Genomic DNA, 19,291 nt, shown 5'->3' on the forward strand with positions numbered 1-19,291 from the left:
GCTCCGGGCATAATCCCGCACCGGGGCGGAAGAAGAGGGCTAACCCCTCTAATTCCCTAACTACTATACTATACAACTAACTATACAACTATAACAAGAAACTTAACAAACTATTAACAACTATATACACTAAAGCTATGGAGAACGCTAGGGCTGTGGAGGTAAGGGAGCACCCCACTGTTCCTACTAGCCGTCACGGGCGGAAAGAAGGAACTGAGGAGCGGACGGGCCGGCTGGGGTATATATCCAGCGCCATAGCGGCGCCACTCCAGGGGGCGCCCAGCCAGCCCGCCGGAGTTGCTAGGGTAAAAATGTTCCGAAGAGCCGTGCACGCGCAGCGCGCACACCTACATGGAATGCATAGGAGCAATCACTCAAAGAAGAATGTTTGTCCATTAGCAGCCAAACCCAGCTAGACTCCCTTAAGGATGGGTCCAGAGAGTTAAAACAACACTCTCAAATCTTACAGGAGCATACCAAAGAGAAGGAGAGAATTGAAAAAGAAAATCAGGTATTACAGGGAATGGTCAAAAAGTTAACTTTAGAACAGGGGAAAGCCCCTATTGACCATAGCCCCTGTAAATCACTGATCAACCAACTAAAACAAAAAGTGGGATTTGCAAACAGACAAGTTGCAGCAGTAACTTCAGGAGAAGGGATATTTGAGACCCCAGATGGGGCAGACTTTTTAGACCCCTCTGGAGATTGGGAAGGGGATATTTGGGTAGATTCCTCCTCCGAGAGCCAAAATGCCATTTCAACAATAACAAAGAGAACAGTCACCACCACGAGGGAGGGTGGTGGGAGTGAAACAGTAACAACAGTGCCTGTTTCTGCCTCCGATCTCCAGGCCATGGCAAAGTGGCTGGGGATTTTAAAACGGGAAAATTTCTCTAGATGGAGTGTGAATGCTCTTGTACTGGGAGAAAGGGAGGATCTAAACTCACAAGAACTGCACCGCTTAATGAGCATTTGTGCAGCCCCAGATATGCGGGGGCTTATAGACAGGTTCAGGATTGGTGGGGATTACCAGCTAATGGATGTTCTGACAAAATTTGCAGAACTAATGGGCAGGCGTAATTTCGTGGCCCCAAGCCATTGCGATTTCACAGGAAACTGATGAGGACCCTGAAACGTTTTTAACCCGATGGGGTCTCATGCAGATGATGGCTGGCTTAGTTACATGTGATACGGCCACTAAACTGGACCTGGTGCCTTTCAGTGTAGATTCTCTAAGAGAATGCGCTGCCTCCTTACAAACGTTTTATGCAATGAGACTGGGAGTGTGGCAACCCGGCCAACCTGCCACATTACGGGAACTAAGAGACATGGTCCGGCAAATACTTACATATTCCGGTCCTGCCCCTACCATAAAAAAGGAACGAGTGGCGTATGTTACAGCATTAGAGCCCTCGGTTACTTATTCTAATGAAAGCGGCAATAAAGGCATACCTGGGGCACGGGGAGCACACACTAGAGGTAGATCTCGGGGTAGAGGGTATGATGGAGAAAGACAAAGGGATAATTTGTACCCAGACCTCCAGAAATTTAAAACAGACACCCCAGCTCCAGGCAAGGAAGAGTTCACTGAAAGAGACGCTCGCCGCATGGCCTGGAAGGTGTTAATGCAACACGGGGCAGATAGAGACAGGTGAGATGGGGCACCCACAAGGAACTTATTGGCAGAAGCTTCTAAACTTCAGATGCTTTCTAAGGAGGGGAGTGTAGCGAGCATACTAACGCCGACAGCTCCTCTCCCTCCCCCTACTCCTTCTGTATTTACGGACCCCCTCCCATTCCTAGGAGATAGGGAGACCCTCTGGATATTGAACCTCCTCCATATGTAGGAGCACCACGTTGGAGGTTCATCAGTAAAATTGCATGGGACCCGGAAGGTCGACCATTGTTTTATATCCTGCAGGGCACATGTGCTCCTACATTGGCTTTAATTGACACAGGAGCTGCAGTCTCGCTAATTAGAACTCAGCCACCAGCCGGCACTAGAATCAAACAAGTCACACTGCAGTCCTTTCAAGGGAAGTCCAGTACAGGATGGGAGTGGGCAGAAGTGCCTTTCTCCGTGCAAGGGTTTAGAACCCACGGAGATCTGATCCAGACCCCAGACATGACAAATGATATGATTCTTGGCACAAACTGGCTATTTAAAAATTGCCTAGTGATTGATTTACCACGGGGCACTTTATGGAAACTGGACATGTCCCCTCCCCATAAGGGAAAAGTGGAACAGGGGACCCCTCTAACCAAAGGGGGACCAGTAGCCGCCACCACAACTCCTCAGCAAGCTGAGGTCTGGCGCTCAAAATTCCCCACTATCTGGACTCAAAAGAAAACGGACTGTGGGAAAATACAGGCTTGTGTAAAAATCATTGGGGATTTGGTACCCCCTCAAAAAACCACAAAGCCCCATCCCGGGGGAGCCATTGCTGGGTGAGCAGGACACCAAGCAGCAATGAGAATTCAACACAGATCGGCCCAAATGTGGATTTCCAGCAAAGGTCCCAAAGCCCCTGAGATCCGACACCAGCCCTCAGCAGGCACAGGAGATCCAGGAGCCATGTGTCTTCCCCTCGGGATCCCGGCCCCAAAAGGCCCACAGGATCATGGCATCCCCTGATGCCATCCTGGCCAGGCTTGTGCCCACGGCGGGGGTCAAGCTGCAGGATCACGTGGCTCAGAAATGCTCGGCGATCGAAATGAAGGCGTTTCCTAAGATGGTGCGAGAGTCGCACAGAGATGCTCCCCTCCTGAGAGAGACTGCCCTGCCTGGGCCACTCCACCCCCCTAGGGAGCCAGGCAAGCACAGGACAGCGACATTCCCAGCGATGGGACAACAGCCTGCCCACCCCATCGAACTCCACATAAGGCATCAGCATCTAATCATGCAGAGGAGGGTGCTCACCCTGGACCCAGAGCCCCTGGAAAAGCTGCCTCACGCCGTCCGAGCCAGGGGAGCCGGTGTGGAGTTCAGTGAGATGGAGACCGATTTCCTGCACACAGGGAGGCAAAGCACAAGCTCCTCTTCTTCCACACGTCCTCCAACGCCATTGGAAGATACCACCATGGAGACGGGCAGGAATGATGGCGTGGCAGGAAACCAGACTAACCCAGATGGCTGCACTCTGCCAGCAAGGATGGATCTGACATCGCCACCTCCAGGAACCACAATAGCAGAGAAGACACTCGAAGCGACACTCCAGATTTATAGGAGCGAGTTGAGAAAGCCCCTTACCAGTGTGTGTGACACCAAAGGGACTGAAGAGAAGCTGGAGCTGCACATGGAGAGGAAGGTTCTCTTGGGAGAAGGCTCCTGCCTGGGGCCAGGGGCACAGGCAGGTGAGAGCAGGGCAGATCATCCCAGGACCCAAAGCCACCAGGTTGCCCCAGAGGCCCCAGGCTCTGAGCAGCTAACAAGATCCACCCTTGACTCTCTCATTGCTGGGCAGGCTGCACACGACCTGCAGATCAAGCACCTGGTGGAAATGTTGAGCAGCTCCCGCCCCTTGGCGGGCCAGGTCGATGAGAAGGACAGTGCGTACCGAAGCAAGGGTGAGAGAATGTACGAATTAGGGTAAAAATTTGGTCCCACATTTTAACTAACAGAAGCTGAGGGAGAGGCTTGCCCAATTAAAATATCTAAGCAAAATTGAGACTCGATACCTAAAACCACTTGCTTGTTGGCAGAGTGGGCATTAGCAACCTGCCGGGCAGCTAAAAGGACGCCCTGCACGTCGCATTCTTGTGCGGAGCGGGAGGGGGGCAGTCACTGCACATTAAAGTGATTACATGTGGAACAAAGAACTCCCGCCCTAGGGGACGGTGAGGTGCCCCCGTCAGACACAACCCAGGGATCATATTTTACTTCAATGCATAACGGCTGGTGAGATGGGGGGGCTAAGATGTTATCGCTGGGAGTTAGGGTCCATGCCTGCCAAGCTACCTCAACCTGGAAACATAGACGCTGCCAGGTGCGAGTAGTGCCATGAAACTCGGGTGGAGGGGTACTTGTAAGCCACGGGATTAAATGGACACGTGGTCCAGACAGGGTACCTGGGATAGGGACTTGGGACCAGTGACGAGTACTGGACGCAGCCAGTAGCATTTTTCCCACCAGACCATAGTTATACCGGGGTCCAGACAGGCGATGGGCCCAATTGTAAATGGCATTACCATGTTGCAATACAGTGAACCCTACATGGTGTTTTGTGATAAACAAATCAATGTTGAGGGGTTCTTGGGAATTAAAACGGGCGAGGGGCTGGTTAGAGGTGAACCAGCCAGCTAGCTTCTCTAAGCTTTTTTGTGCTGATGCATTCCACACTTCTCGGGAATGTTTAGAAGAGAGAGAGCTTTGTAGGATTTCTAGGTTAGAAATTAATTGCGCCGGAATATATTGGCGGTGATAATTAAGGAGACCTAGTAGCTGCTGAAGCTCTCGTTTATTTTTTGGAGGGGCTTCTGTCCAAGGGTCTAATACGCTGGCTGGGGCTTGTGTGGAGTGGTGGGAGTGAAATGGAGTCCCAAGAATGAGAATTGCTGGCTGGCCTGCAGGTGGCTCTTTGTTTTGTTAATTTGCCACCCATCTGCTTCTAATGCGTCTATTACCATTTGGGTGGTACTTTGAACTGTTTGTGGATTGGGCCCACAAATGACAATATCATCTACATAGGCTAACACGGACACATCCTGTAGGGGTTTTACCTTTTGTAATGTGATATTGAGATGGGACGATGCAAGTGCAGGTGAATTACAGAACCCCTGTGGGCAGACTTTCCATTTATATTGGACGCCCTTAAAAGCAAAATTTAAGATTCCTTGTGTGTCCTGGAGTGGGATTTGGTAAAACATATCTTTTAAATCAAGAGTACATGCCCACTGATTACTTGCATCGCTTAGTTGCCGCTGTATTTCTGGAATGGTGACAGTGCTGGAAAATGCGATAGGCTTTACACGGCTGTTAGCTTGTCTATAATCAATGACAAGGCGATATTTAGAGGGATCGCCGGGCTTGGGAATACCCCAACCCGCCGACAGAAAGGTGGATGCAGTAACCCTTTCTATCTTTTTCTCTTCTAGAAGCTGAGTGAGCAAAGCTTCAATAAGGGGAAGCCCTTCGGATTTTGTGGGGATAGGGGAAAATTTCCATGGCTGGGAGTTAACTACTTCGGGGGTATGGGGGAATGATCGCCTACGGTTATAGGGAGGGCTTGCAGAATTTGATTATGCAGTTTGAATTTTTTAATATCTGAGACACCTAGCAGATTTTTTGATCCTAACAAGGCTTTTATTTTTCTTACGTATTTTTCATGGGCAATTTTAACCCAAACCACGGGTTTTTCTTGTACTGCATTGAGGCCTTGAACAAACATAAAGGAGCCAGTAGGACAGTGGGGAACGTTGGGCTCAATAATGCTAACTTGAGCTCCAGTGTCTAATAAAAAGGAGGTGGGGGTGTCACCGTTAACTAACAGGGTGGCGTATGGGCGTTCATTGGTGGGATCTTTAATTTGGGCCGGGCAGCATCCGGCCCCTATTCGTTTTTTGACCTAACATAGTCCTCCCAATTTTTCCAGCCTAGCTGTTCGGCTATATTTTGCTGCTCTTGGTCTGACATTTTACGCAGGGCTTCTTTGGGGATTCCTTTGTTAAGAAGGAAGCCAAATCGTGCCCGTTCAGCTTTAGTTCGCTCAGGATATTTTTGGGGATTAAACTGACTCTTTGGAGGGTCTTTTGGTGGCGAATCAACTGGGAGGACAACAGGCGGGGGCGGCAGTGACAACTTAATTTTACTAACTACTTCAAATAACGTTAAGATGGATCTGCGAACAGCCGCATGCAAGTGCAGCATGGCACCGGTGTCAGCTCCAGGGGCAGCTTCTAATGCTAAATCAACTGCCTCTGCTGAGACAGGAATTTGGGTGGGATCAGTAACATGTATAAAGGGTGTGGCCACCAATTGCTGTTGAACAGTTAAATTAAGTGGATTTTGTAGTGGATCCCACAGGGCTATGGAAGCTCCTGCGATTGCCCATATTAAATCGTGTGGAGTAACTAAGGCTCCCGGGGGGATATACAATCCTTTAAAACTGCCTTTCATTGCTAAAATGGCAGCTGCCGGGGTGGTAAGTGGCCAAATGCGATTATTTAATAAAGCATGGCCGGGAAGCCTCGTGCCCAATTGGCCGTTTTGGCTAAGATGCCAGCCTCCTCGCGGTCCACCAATTCTGCTCCGTGTTCTAAGGCTAGCCATCCGACCCAAACCATTGGTGCCTCATCGGTTTTTCGTTGCGTTTCCTTTAAAAACTCTTTAAGTTCGGCCTTAGTACGAGTTCGCAGTTCAGTAACCTGCATGGTGTTGCCTGTTTGTGCATCGATTTTAGTTTTAGTTATCGCAATAGGCAAAGCTTCTGCTACAGTTTCAGATTCAGTAAATTCTGGGGCTGTTGGCAGATCTGGATACAGAGGAGTTTTAGGAGCTTCATATGGGGGTGGCAAAATTTTCTGAGAGGGACTTGGGGGGGCGGTAGTGATGGGTTCTACCTTTTCTATCTTCTCCTCATTATCATCTTTAGGAGAGCCTGGGGCTGCCTGTTTAGCTGCAAACATTGTGCCCCCGTGGAGGACAGAGCACAGATCGAGGGCCTTGCATATCATGCTAAACAGGACGGTGGAAACATCCTCAGATTTATATTCATCGGGTCGCAATTTTTTGGTTTTCTTAATAAAATCTAATTCTTTTATCATCTGGCATAATAATTTGTGTGCCGGATCAGCAGGTATTACCCGAGGTGGGGGAATCAATTTGGAAACGGTACCTCTGGATTTTCTAACAATGTGGCTACATTCTCTCCAAAGCTGAGAGGGATCTGCAGCACCGAGGTTCTCCACAGTCTCCGTGCACTGAGGCCGCAGGGAACAATCGGCTGGCTGACACCTAAAGCTCGGGTGGCACCGGAGCAGGCATCCCGTATCTGCCAGGGTTAATGGCACAGTATAGCCTTTTAGAGTTTTACCCGAGCCAAGGGAACAGATCCATTCTATTTTTGGATTAGTTGAATTTTGGCTAGTAAAAAGGTGAAACTGCAAATGTTGGAACTGTTCAGTTCCATTATCTGCGCAGTCTGCAGCGTGCCACGGGCATGGTCCAACTCCCTTGCATCCTGTTCGTGACGCCATGTGGATTGCCACGTACACGCAGGGGCGAAAGAAAATGCAGGCCTGTTATTTACGAGGCTGCACGTGGCAATAGACTATATTGGTAAGGGATGCAAGCAGAGTATGGGTCACGATGCAAACTGCAGACACACACACAACTAAAATTAATCAATTTAAAGTTTTATTGGGGATAATTACAAGGGGTAAGGGAGCAGCGTATGATTAGCTAATAGAGTTAATGAAACTTAAAACACACAATGACTAAAATATCTACTAACAATATTTATAAACAAAGATGCAGCATTTAGTAATAACCGATACTTACAAATACAAACCAACGCATAACGACCGGCAAACGTAGAAACTCTGTTTGAAACACGTGAGCTGAGAGAGAGGCTTCGAGGTGATCAGGCTCGGTTACGGGTGTACACAGGATACACAGGATTCGTTTTTCTTTCTCCTCTCCCTGCCTGCACATGGCAGGCAGGCCTATAAAGTACCAACTATGACATCATAGAAGTGTCATAGGGGACGGGGCCCAAAACCTGTTTGTGTTCGTTTCTGATTGGCACAAGCAAAGTTGACGCCAAGTAGGGAAGCAGGTGCCTTAAAGTCTGGCTTTGCCCCCAAAAGGTGAGGAAATGGATATTGTTTTAGAATGCGTTCAACACTGAATGACAAAAGAAGAGGCCAGGGCAATACCGGTATGGGCAAGTTTTACAAGCTGCAGACAGGAACTCATCTCAACACTCCGCCCCTTGGCGGGCCAGGTCTCAGTTTGCCAGCAGTGCCGCAACGCACAGCCAGGAAAGTTGAAGTGTAAGAAAACTCAGAAGGAGACATCTGTAGCCTGATTTGGGTTGGGTTAGTTGGGTCGGTGGAATTTATCCACTTAATTTAGTTTTATTTGATAATTAATTTTCTAATTAATTAGTAATATTAATAATAATTAATAGATAATAATATGGGTATGGCTCGTGATCAGAAGATAAAGTTCGTCTTGAATCAGGCTTTACAGAGTTTATACAAGGAGCTTCGGGGTATATGACAGGAACTTAAGTTCTATGATTCTAACTTACACTGAGACAGAAATAGTCATCAAGACCTTTTATTAAAATCAATGAAACAATAAGTAAATGTAAAAATGTTAAAAGCAGTTTGAGATTACAAAGTTACAAAATATCACAGTTCTTTAAGAGATATATTTATGATAATACACAGTTTTAAATTCACTCTGTGCAGTAGCACTTGGGTGTTGTTAACACCTATGATAAAGGAAGTGATAAAATGGTTATAAGTTTAACCCTCTATAAACTAGATGCTTTAAAGGTAAAGCAGAAAATAGATTCCTTTATACTTACAGCTTTGAAAAGAAATAATACTACAATCTGTCAATAGTTAACAGCCTTCGTAGGAGAGGAGGGGTAGCATCGATGTGGAGATAGGATTGAGGCGATGGAAAGACAACTGGATGGATGTATCGCCTGCCTAATGGTGAATTGTCACACCTTTTATAGAGCATTTATTCGGAAATCCTTCCTCTTGTGCCCAAATTTCGTCTTTCCCCCACGGAAATGTTAGGGTACACATGCCTCATAGGCTAACATATGTGTGTGTATGAGTGACAGATATGTACGCATTTATGGTGTACTTGTTAGATTTGTGGGCAAAAATCCCCATTTTCCACCCTTTACTGCTATTGGCTTAGGTAAAGGTCTCCAGACTTTTACGTAGGTTTTTGTTCTATTATTACTTTTCTGAGTAAGGGTGCTAAAGGTTACCTTCAGCGTCACATAGGAGTCTGACCTGGATGTCTGACCTGGATGTCTGGAGGTGTCTTGCATTTCAGCTATTGCAAATAAATTTATAAGCCTTTACATACTTTTATCAAAAAGACATTTTATACAGACCAACAGATTAATCCTCAGGGCTACACATCTGCTGGGCTGCATGGTCTTCGAGACATCATGGATTCACATGGGTTCGATGGACCTGTGAACTCAAAGCGCTCCAGGGACCAGCCGCCAATCAAAACCTGCAAGAAGTGCAGTAAGCTTCGATGGAAGAGACCAGCTGGCTCTGCAGGTGCTGACTACCCAGAAGATCCCATGGAATTCCACAGCGATGGACTCCAGGAGACTCCTCAGCATCTGACATCAACCACAACAAGGTGCCAGTGCTGTGGCTCCTTCCAGCAGACAAGAGCAAGATGCAGGATGGAATGGGGAAAATGGCTCCCACCAGGCAACCAAAGATGGGGTCTATGGCTACGAGCACAACAGAGCTTTTGCAAGCTGGGGAGAAAGCAACTGGGAATCCTGACAGATCTCCCCCAAAGTCACCAAAGGCCTCCAGAGCTAGGACACCATCCCCTTCAAGGAGCAAAGTTCCAATTCTCAAACGGATGCTAATGTGCCTCAAGAAAACCTGCACTAAGCTTCAGAACAAAGTGAAGTCCCAAATGTCCAAGGACTCTCGTTCCAGAACACCCGACACTAAATTTCCAAAGCCACCCTTTTGGAAGCGCCGAGAATTCCCGGCGGGAGTCCTGTGGGGTCAGCTCCGAAAATTTTCCCAGGCACCCCAAGATGTTAAAGGTGTACCGGGAAAGGAGCGCCATTTGGTTCGCTATGCGGAGCTGAAGGCCACCCGCTGAATAGATTTTTCGCCCCAAGAGGTCCATGCGCCGCGACTCCTTAGATTTTGGCGCAGCGGCCGGCTGCCCGTGCCTCTCCCGGTCGTTCACCGATTGGACCACCAGAGAGTCCGGGGTTGGGTGCACGTAGAGATATTCGTACCCCTTGGGCGGGACGGAATATTTCCTCTCCACCCCTCGCGCCGTGGGGGGGACTGAGGAGGGCGACTGCCAGATGGTAGCATTATTCCGCTGTATCGTGCGGATAAATGGCAGTGCTACTCTCACGGGGGCCTCCGCTCCCACGACATCGGTGACTGGGTCATCGACCTCTTGGACCTCCTCAATGGGCAGGTTAATGGCCTTCGCTACACGTCGGAGAAGGTCCTGGTGTGCTTTCAGGTCAATAGGCGGGGGTTCGGATGGTGATGCCACCGCCTCGTCAGGTGAGGAGGACGAGGAGTGTCCTGGCAGTACCTCGTCCGATGTCTGGTCTGCCCTTGGGCGATCAGCCGCCACTGCCTCCTGCCCTAACGCCGGGCCTTGAGGCGAGGTGGTCTTTCCCGTTGGAGAAGGGGGGGGGGGGGCCTGCTGACTGTGGCCTCCGGCACTGAACGCTCCGTACCCGCCTGCCTCGGTGGAAGGGGAGGCCCTTGTTCGTGTTGGGCCCAGGGAACCCAATATCCCCAGTGTTGGGGTCCATGGTCCCGTCCATGAGACTCTGCCCTGAAGTCCACTGCACTGCCCTCAGGGGAAGCAATGGAGGGCTCACGAGAAGGCCAGGGAGGAGCTGTGGCGATCCCCGAGCGGGCGACCGATGCCGGCGTCAAGTGTCTTGCCGGTGCCGAAGGTCGGTGCCGGTCATCGCGTGACCTAATTGGGGAGCGGGACCTGCGCGTGGCGTGGTACCGGGAGCTCGACCGAGGGCGCCGGGAGCTCGACCGAGGGCGCCGGGAGCTCGACCGGCGGTGCCGGGAGCTCGACCGGCGGTGCCGGGAGGTCGACCTCGAGCACGAGCGGCGGCGGCGCGAGTGGCTCCGGGAGTCTCGGTGCCGAAAGCGATCCTTGGAACCGGACCTCCTGCGGTGCCGGTGACTCGGGGACCGGGACCGTTGCCGGGAGTGCGACCGGTACCGCGATTGAGACCGGTGCCGAGACGGGGAGCGGCGTCGCGATGTTGACCGTCTTCGGGATCGGGACCGGCGCGGCGGCGACCGTCTCCGAGAGTGGGACCGGGATTGAGACCGAATCCTGGAGCGCCAACCGTCTTGCTCGTCCGGGGAAGGAGGCCGCATTATCAGCGGTTTGCCTATTGACTTAAGCGCCCGCACCGGCGGGGCCGGAGGCTCGGAGCTTCCGCGAGCTCGATCAGCTCCCTCGCCGTCGCAAACGCCTCAGGCGTGGACGGGATCCGCAGCTCCTCCTCGGTGGGTACCGGGGAGCTGGGGGGTGCCGGACTCGACGGCCCTTGCGGCGCCGGAGTCGACGGCACGGTGCACTGCCTGTGCACTGCCTCAGCCTGAACCGGTTTTGTCGGAGGCGGCTGGGCTAACGGTCTCTGCGGCTGCTTTGCAGAGGCCGTCTTCGGCACCTTATGCTTCCTTCCTGGGGAGAGGGAGCGGTGCCGGGACTTCGGTGCCGGGTGTCGAGGGGCCTCCGCGGCACCGGAGCGGCTCGGTGCTGCCGGTGTGCTGCTAGCCGAGGAAGGCTTCGGCGCCGGTGGAGTTGGCGCCGGAGGCTGGAGCGAAGCCTCCATCAGCAGCTGTTTGAGGCGAGAGTCCCGCTCCTTCCTCGTTCGGGGTTTGAAGGCCACGCAGATCGGGCACTTGTCAGTCCTGTACGACTCCCCGAGGCAGCGGAGGCAGGAGTCGTGCGGGTCACTCACCGGCATGTGCCGCTGGCAAGCCACGCAGGGCTTGAATCCCGGTGCCCCGGGCATAAGCCCGCACCGGGAGCGGAAGAAGAGGGCTAACCCCTCTAATTCCCTACTATACTACACTATACAACTATATTTACAACTACAACTACTAACTTAACTAACTACTAACAACTATGTACACTAAAGCTATGGAGAACGCTAGGGCTGTAGAGGTAAGAGAGCACTCCACTGTTCCTACTGGCCGTCACGGGCGGTAAGAAGGAACTGAGGAGCAGACGGGCCGGCAGGGGTATATATCCAGCGCCATAGCGGCGCCACTCCAGGGGGCGCCCAGCCGGCCCGCCGGAGTTGCTAGGGTAAAAATGTTCCGGAGAGCCGTGCACGCGCGGCGCGCACACCTAAATGGAATGCATAGGAGCAATCACTCGAAGAAGAACAGAGGAGTCACCACCGAGACCGTGTCTAGACCTGACCTATGGACTCACGCTCTGATTGAAAAAGGGAATAAACATGACTGCCCCGAGGTTACATTAGAGCAAAGAATAGCCCTGATACAGGCACCCCCCTTGGAGGAACTAGATACCATTGGGATAGAGGGACACGTGTGGTTCACAGATGGGAGCTCAATGGTGCTTAAAGGCATAAGGAAAATTAAATATGCAGCAATTAACTTAGAAGAGGCAATACTACAGGGCTATTTGGATCATGGGTCAGCCCAGCATGCTGAACTCCATGCCATATATTGGGTACTACAGCAATATAAGAACAACCCCAGACCTGTGTTTATCTATGCAGATAGTGATTTCTATGTCAAGGGAATACAATACTGGATGCATGACTGGGAAAGAAATGGGTGGAAGGCAGCAGATGAGAAAAGCATTTCGTATGTAGAGGAGTGGAAATGGATTTACCAATGGGTAACACAACATCCTGGCTGTTTAAAGGTCAGGCATGTAAAGGCACATAGCAGACAGAACACTCCAGAGGCTTTTTGGAATAATAAAGTAGATGGTATAGCACGGCAGTATGATATAGCTGCAGTAGCAACTAGAAGTCCGGCGGGAAAGGTAATAGGGGATCCACAGTCAGTTGATGAATTTATTAATGACAATAACTGTTTAAATTCCCCAAACAGAACCCCAGGAAAGATAGAAAAACAGGAACTGGTTAATGTTGCACATCAGTTCATGCATGAGGGAGTGGAAGGGACGCTAAGCAGGCTAAGAGAGGTACCGTATTTTCCGGCGTATAAGACGACTGGGTGTATAAGACGACCCCCTAATTTTCCAGTTAAAAACATAGGTTTTGGCCTCTACTCGCCGTATAAGACTATCCCCCCCTTCTGAGGCAAATAATTTTAATTAAAATGGTTTTGACTTACTGGTACTTAAAATCCTTCAAAATCCTCATCATGTTCATCATCTGACATCATAAGTTCATCAATGACATCTTGTGGTATATTTGTAAGACAGTCATCATATGGATCTAATTCCGAATCAGATGGTGTGGCTTCAGCTTCGGCTTCCCCTTCATCTTGCCACAAGAAGTCGTCCTCTATACCATCCAAAGAATTTGATATGCCACACTTCTTGAAAGACTTGATTACTGTTTCTGCATCAATATCATTCCAGGCTTTTATGACAAAGTTACACAAAACATCCAATTGTGGCGCACGCATGTTTCCTCCTTTTGTGAATGATTTTTCGCCGCTAACCATCCACTCATTCCACTGTTCTCGAATGCGATCTTTAAATGACTTGTTTTGGCACACATCCAGTGGCTGTACCAATGATGTCAATCCTGCAGGAATAACTGCCGCATCTGTGTTTATTCTTGCCAGCCTTTTCTTTGTGCTGGTAGTTAAATGAGCCCTGAACATATCCCACACCAGTAGGCTACGTTCTTGACGTACTCCATACATTATCAAGCCATAGCTTTACCCCTTCTTCATCCATCCAGCCTTTTTCATTCACATGTACAAAAACTCCAACAGGGAACTTGATTTTCGGCATTGTTTTTCTTTTAAAAATAATCATTGGTCTTAGTTTGGCGCCATCAGCTGTACATGCTAGTACCACTGTAAATCTGGACTTCTCATGTCCTGTTGTTTTAATTAACACTGTTTTTGCACCTTTTGGATTAACAGTTTTATTTCCAACCATATCAAAATTCATAGGAGTTTCATCCATATTTCCGATCTGACTTAACGCATAGCCATGTTTCTTGCGCTGTTGTATTACATATCGATGGAAAAGACTTACTTTGCCATCGAGATCTGCAGGTAATTTTTGTGCAATTCTGGTCTTTTGCCTCAGTACCAGACTATGCCTTTCCAAGAACCTAGTACACCAGGATACAGTGGCCTTAAATCCTTTGCTGTGATCTGGGTTAGATTTGGCCCACTGAAGTGCAAACATACGTACAGTCGAACCCATTTATCTCGACCTCGGTTAACTTGCCAACCCTATTAAGTCGACGTTTTACAAGTGGAACCGCCAAACTCCCTCTTTGTCTTATGGGTTTCTCATCCCTTATGTCGATTCCCCGAACCCTAATATTTTGAGCCCGGCTCCCCGCGTCCCCGACCCACCGTGTCCCCATCCGCCCGCTCCCCGGCTCTCCAGCCGCGCGGTTCCCCAGCCGCCCGCTCCCCGCGTCCCCAGCCGCCCGGCTCCCCGCGTCCCCGACCCACCGTGTCCCCAGCCGCCCGGCCCCGCATACCCGGTCCCTGCCCGGCCCCGCCCGGCCCCGCATACCTGGTCCCCGCTTCGCCTGCCGCCCGCCCGCCCGGCTCCGCTTCGCCGGTCCCCGCTTCGCCGCCCGGCTCCGCGCCGTCCGCCCGGCCCCGCATACCCGGTCCCTGCCCGTCCCCGCCCGCCCGCTCGGCCCCGCATACCCGGTCCCCGTTTCGCCGCCCGCCCGTCCGTCCGGCCCCGCTTCGCCGGTCCCCGCTTCGCCGTCCGCCCGGCTCCGCTTCGCCGGTCCCCGCTTCGCCGCCTGCCCGCCCGGCCCCGCATACCCGGTCCCCGTTTCGCCGCCCGCCCGTCCGTCCGGCCCCGCTTCGCCGGACCCCGCTTCGCCTGCCGCCCGCCCGCCCCGCTTACCCGGTCCCGCTTCGCCTGCCGCCCGGCCCGCTTACCGGGTCCCGCTTCTTTGGCTGCCCGGCTCCGGGTCCCCGTCCACGGCCGCCCGGCCCCGCTTCCCCGTCCTGCTTCGCCGGATCCAGCCACGTGCAGGCACCGCGGTAAGGGGGCAGGGAGGGGGTGTTGGAGAGAGGGCAGGGGAGTTCAGGGGTGGGGGGGTGGATAGGGGTTTATCTCGATCATCGGTTATCTCGACGCTTTTTGGCAAACCCCTAGGCCGGCGACATAACAGGGTTCAACTGTATTTTGTTTCGTGTCACTACATAACCATTTTGACGATGCTCATGCACCATGTCTGCTACGTGCTTTTCAAGTTCTGACCAATGTGGGGTGCCTCTTCTTAATGCACACTTACTCCTTGGCATACTCTTTAATGCATCTTCATTTGCTTTCCAGTCTCGGACCATCTTTTCTGTTACTCCATATTGACTTGCAGCAGCACAGTTATTATGTTCCTTGGCAAAGTTTACAACTTTCAGCTTGAAACTGGCTTCAAATTTCCTTCTTCTTGCTGGAGCCATGATGGGGCCGCTGGATGTGCGGTAATACAGTCAGTGATGAGCTGCCAAAATGTTAGGAACCGGTTCCCTATGGGTCACTGAAACAAACATTGTGGCTGGATTTTTAAATGAACTAGGTAATTTTGACCATTAGTAACACTTACAGCTACACAAGCTAACAGATGAGAGTAACCACATTTCATGATTCAAAGCATGGCATGATTTTTTTTTATCACTTGAGAATGTGGGGTTAGGAAGGAATTTCTCATATGCAGAATTGGGGTTGTTGACATTTAATATTGGGTTTTTTTGGAGTGGGGGGAAAGAGGGACAGTCACTTTTCTCTTCAGTATCTGATACTGAACACTATTGGAAGAAATTGAATGCTGAATTGCCTGCGCCAATAGATCTGTTCTAAGTTCCTTTGGTATAACTGTCACTGTTTATTTGCAATACAATACACAGTGCCTGAATTCCCTGCATACCAAATATATCTTATTAAGTAATGTTTATTTTGTTTATACAATAACGATGATTTTGGCATGCAGTTTATTTATAAAATGGTTTTGCTGCAACTGCCTTGATTGCAGTGAAAATAGTTAAAACAGTCTCCTCAGCTTTTATGGCTGAGGACTCAGGCTTTATTGTAACCCGGGATGCTGAGGTTAGCTCTGCTTATCTAAGTGTGCAGACTCCCCGGGCCGACACCGGGACTGGCGCCGCAGCCGCGGGGCCCGGCTCCCCGGGCCGACACCGGGACCGGTGCCGCAGGTAAGCCGTCCCTCCCCCTCCCCCACATGCCCGGAGCCGGCGCCACAGCCGGCTCCCCGGGCCGACACCGGGACCAGCGCCGCAGCCGTGGGGCCGGCTCCCCGGGCCGACACCGGGACTGGCGCCGCAGCCGTGGGCCCAACTCCCCCGGGCTGACACCGGAGCCGGCGCCGCAGGTAAGCCGTCCCGCCCCCTCCCCCACCCCCACACGCCCGGCTTACCTGCCCACTCGTTTTTTCAGGCTTCCCGCGAACATTTGATTTGCGGGAAGCCGGGGAAGGGGAGGAGAAGGAGGGCGGAGCGTTCAGGGGAGCGGTTTCATCTATTAAGCCTGCTCGGATTGGCTGAGTCAGAGAGGCGGGCCATTACAACCTTTGCCAATCCGAGCAGGCTTTGTATGCATTAATAGCATACAGCAGTGAGACCCCTCCCAGGATTGGCTGTTTATACCCGGCGTATAAGACGACCCCCGATTTTTGGGTTTTTTTTTTTAAGTTTAAAAAGTCGTCTTATACGCCAGAAAATACGGTACATATTCTACATCAATCTTACAATACAGCAATAATACAGCAGTACAATAATAATACAGTAGTACAGCAATAATACAGTTGTTTTTACACAGTAACCAAGTTGAAATTAAATGACAGTTTTTCTGGTCCAGCTAGTGGTTTTTAGCTGTTTGTTAAATTAATTGTCCATATATGGTAGATAGAGGTGTATTTGACCAGTCTCTTATTTATAAAGCACTTCATTTTTCTTTTCTTGATGCTTGGGGGTTTCTTCACTGTATACAGATATGAACTGGTGTCTTCAGGGTGTGATATTTTTTGGCATCTTTTATCTGTGGGATGCAACTTAAACAACTTTTGTTAATTAACAATAAAGGTTTTGTTGTTGTTGTTTTTTGTTTTCAATAACCCAAACTTAATACACAGTTTTAACTTACTTTGTTTACAATGTAATAAGAACAATGTAATAGGGACCGAGTCTTTTATAACACAAGCTATACTTTTGCAATTGTTGTATAGACATTCATTTTCATTTGAGGTGCATTACTAATATTTCATAGTAAATATAATGCTTAACAGCTAAAATAAATGCTCACAATCTTCCATAAGAAGGTGTATTGCTTTTCCTTGCTGAACACTTTGTTTCAGCAAAAGAGTTAGTAACATAATTTTAACTAGCTTTTTAGAATTAATTTGCTTGTGATACCAACTTTATTTTTGTTAACTGTTTAGACGCACAAACCTTAACAACCATTGCTTCCCATTAACATAACATAACAAAAGAAAAGCATATAAAATTAAACCAACTATAAAATTAAACCAAAATAAATTTTAAATACAGATACATGCAAATACTTTGAGGGTATTTGAGGGTATACTCAGGGGTGAGCTGCAGACGGTTCGCAACGGTTTGCGCGAACCGTTTGCTAAAATTAGACGCCGGACAGAGAACCCGATGCTAAAGTTCTCTGTCCGGTGTCTAATTTTAGCAAACGGTTGGCGCGAACCGTTGCGAATTCTACCTCCACCTCCTGCCATGAAGCTCCTCCTTGCTTCTCCTCCCCCACGGCTTCCCGCGAATCAGCTGTTTGCGCGGGAAGCCTGGGAGGACTGAGAAGCAAGCAGGCTTCCCCGGCCCAGGAAGACAACGCTGAGGTAGGAAACTGGGGGCGGGGGGGCGTGTGCCCCGGCCGGTCCCTGGCCGCGGCCCGTCCCCGCCTCCCCGGCCGCGACCCTGCCCGGCCCCGCGTCCCCGACTCCCCCCGAACCCCTCCCCGGCCGCACCCCCCCCCCGGCCCTGCCGTGCCCCCACCTACCGTCCCCGGGTCCCCGCCCGACCCTCCCTGGCGGCGTCCCCCCCCCCCCGCGTTCCCAGCCGTGACCCTGCCCAGCCCCCCCCCCCCCCGCCCGCCCCTCACCGGCCTCCCTGGCCGCGTCCCCCCCCGCGTTCCCGGCCGCGACCCTGCCCAGCCACCCGCCCCCGGGTCCCCGCCCGACCCTCCCTGGCCGCATCCCCCCCCCGGGTCCCCGCCCGACCCTCCCTGGCCGCGTCCCCCGCCCCGCGTTCGCGGCCCTGCCCCGCGGCCCCCCCCATCCCGGGTCCCCGCCCGACCCTCCCTGGCCGCGTCTCCCCCACCCCCGCGTTCCCCGGCCGGGACCCTGCCTGCCCCCCCCCCCCCGGGCCCCGCCCGCCCCGCCCGGGCCGCCTCCCCCCCCCCGCCCCCGCGGCCCTGCCCGGCCCCCCCCCCGCCCCGGGTCCCCGCCCGCCCCTCCCGGGCCGCTTCCCCCCCCCCCCCCCCGCGGCCCTGCCCGGCCCGGCCCGTCCCCGGGTCCCCGCCCGACCCTCCCTGGCCGCATCCCCCGCCGCCGCCCTGCCGCCCCCCCCCCCCCCCGGTCCCCGCCCGACCCTCTCTGGCCGTTTCCCCCCCCCGCGTTCCCGGCTGGCACCCTGCCGGGCCTCCGGCCCCCCCCCCGCCGTCCCCGGGTCCCCGCCCGCCCCTCCCTGGCCGCGTTCCCGGCCCCGCGTTCCCGGCCCTGTCCGGCCCCCCCCCCCGTCCCCAGGTCCCCGCCCGACCCTCACCGGCTGCGGCACGGCCCCGCGTCCCCGACCCCCCCACGAACCCCTCCCCGGCCGCCCGGCTCCGGCCGCACGCCCCCCGGCCCTGCCGTGCCCCCACCTACCGGGATGCTTGGCTCTGGACACGGCCCCCCACCTCCAGCCCGGCCTGGCCCCATGGCTCCAGCCGCCCCTGCTGTTTTGCCAGGGGGCCGGGCTCCGGCAGCGCGGGTCTGGGCGTGGCGGCGGCCCCGGCTGCCCAGCTCCAGCTCTGGCCGCAGCCCTCCCTGGCTTCACCCGGCCAGCCACCTGGCTCCGGCCGCTGGGCTCCCGCCGCATCCTCCGGCCGCGCGACTCCTGTCCCGGCCCAGCCACGTCCAGGCAGCGCGGTAAGGGGGCAGGGAGGGGGTGTTGGAGAGAGGGTAGGGGAGTTTGGGGGTGGGGGGGTCAGAGGGCAGGGAACAGGGGGATTGAATGGGGGCAAGGGTCCGGGGGAGCAGTCAGGAAAGAGCAGGGTTGGATGAGGTGGTGGGGGCACTCAGGGACAGAGAGAAGGGGTAGTTGTATGGGGTAGGGGTTCTGGGGGGCCATTGAGAATGAGAGGAGGGGTTGGGTGGGGCGGCAA

Source organism: Mauremys mutica, chromosome 3 (genome assembly GCF_020497125.1).
Source record: "Mauremys mutica isolate MM-2020 ecotype Southern chromosome 3, ASM2049712v1, whole genome shotgun sequence".
In the NCBI taxonomy this organism is placed as follows: domain Eukaryota; kingdom Metazoa; phylum Chordata; order Testudines; family Geoemydidae; genus Mauremys; species Mauremys mutica.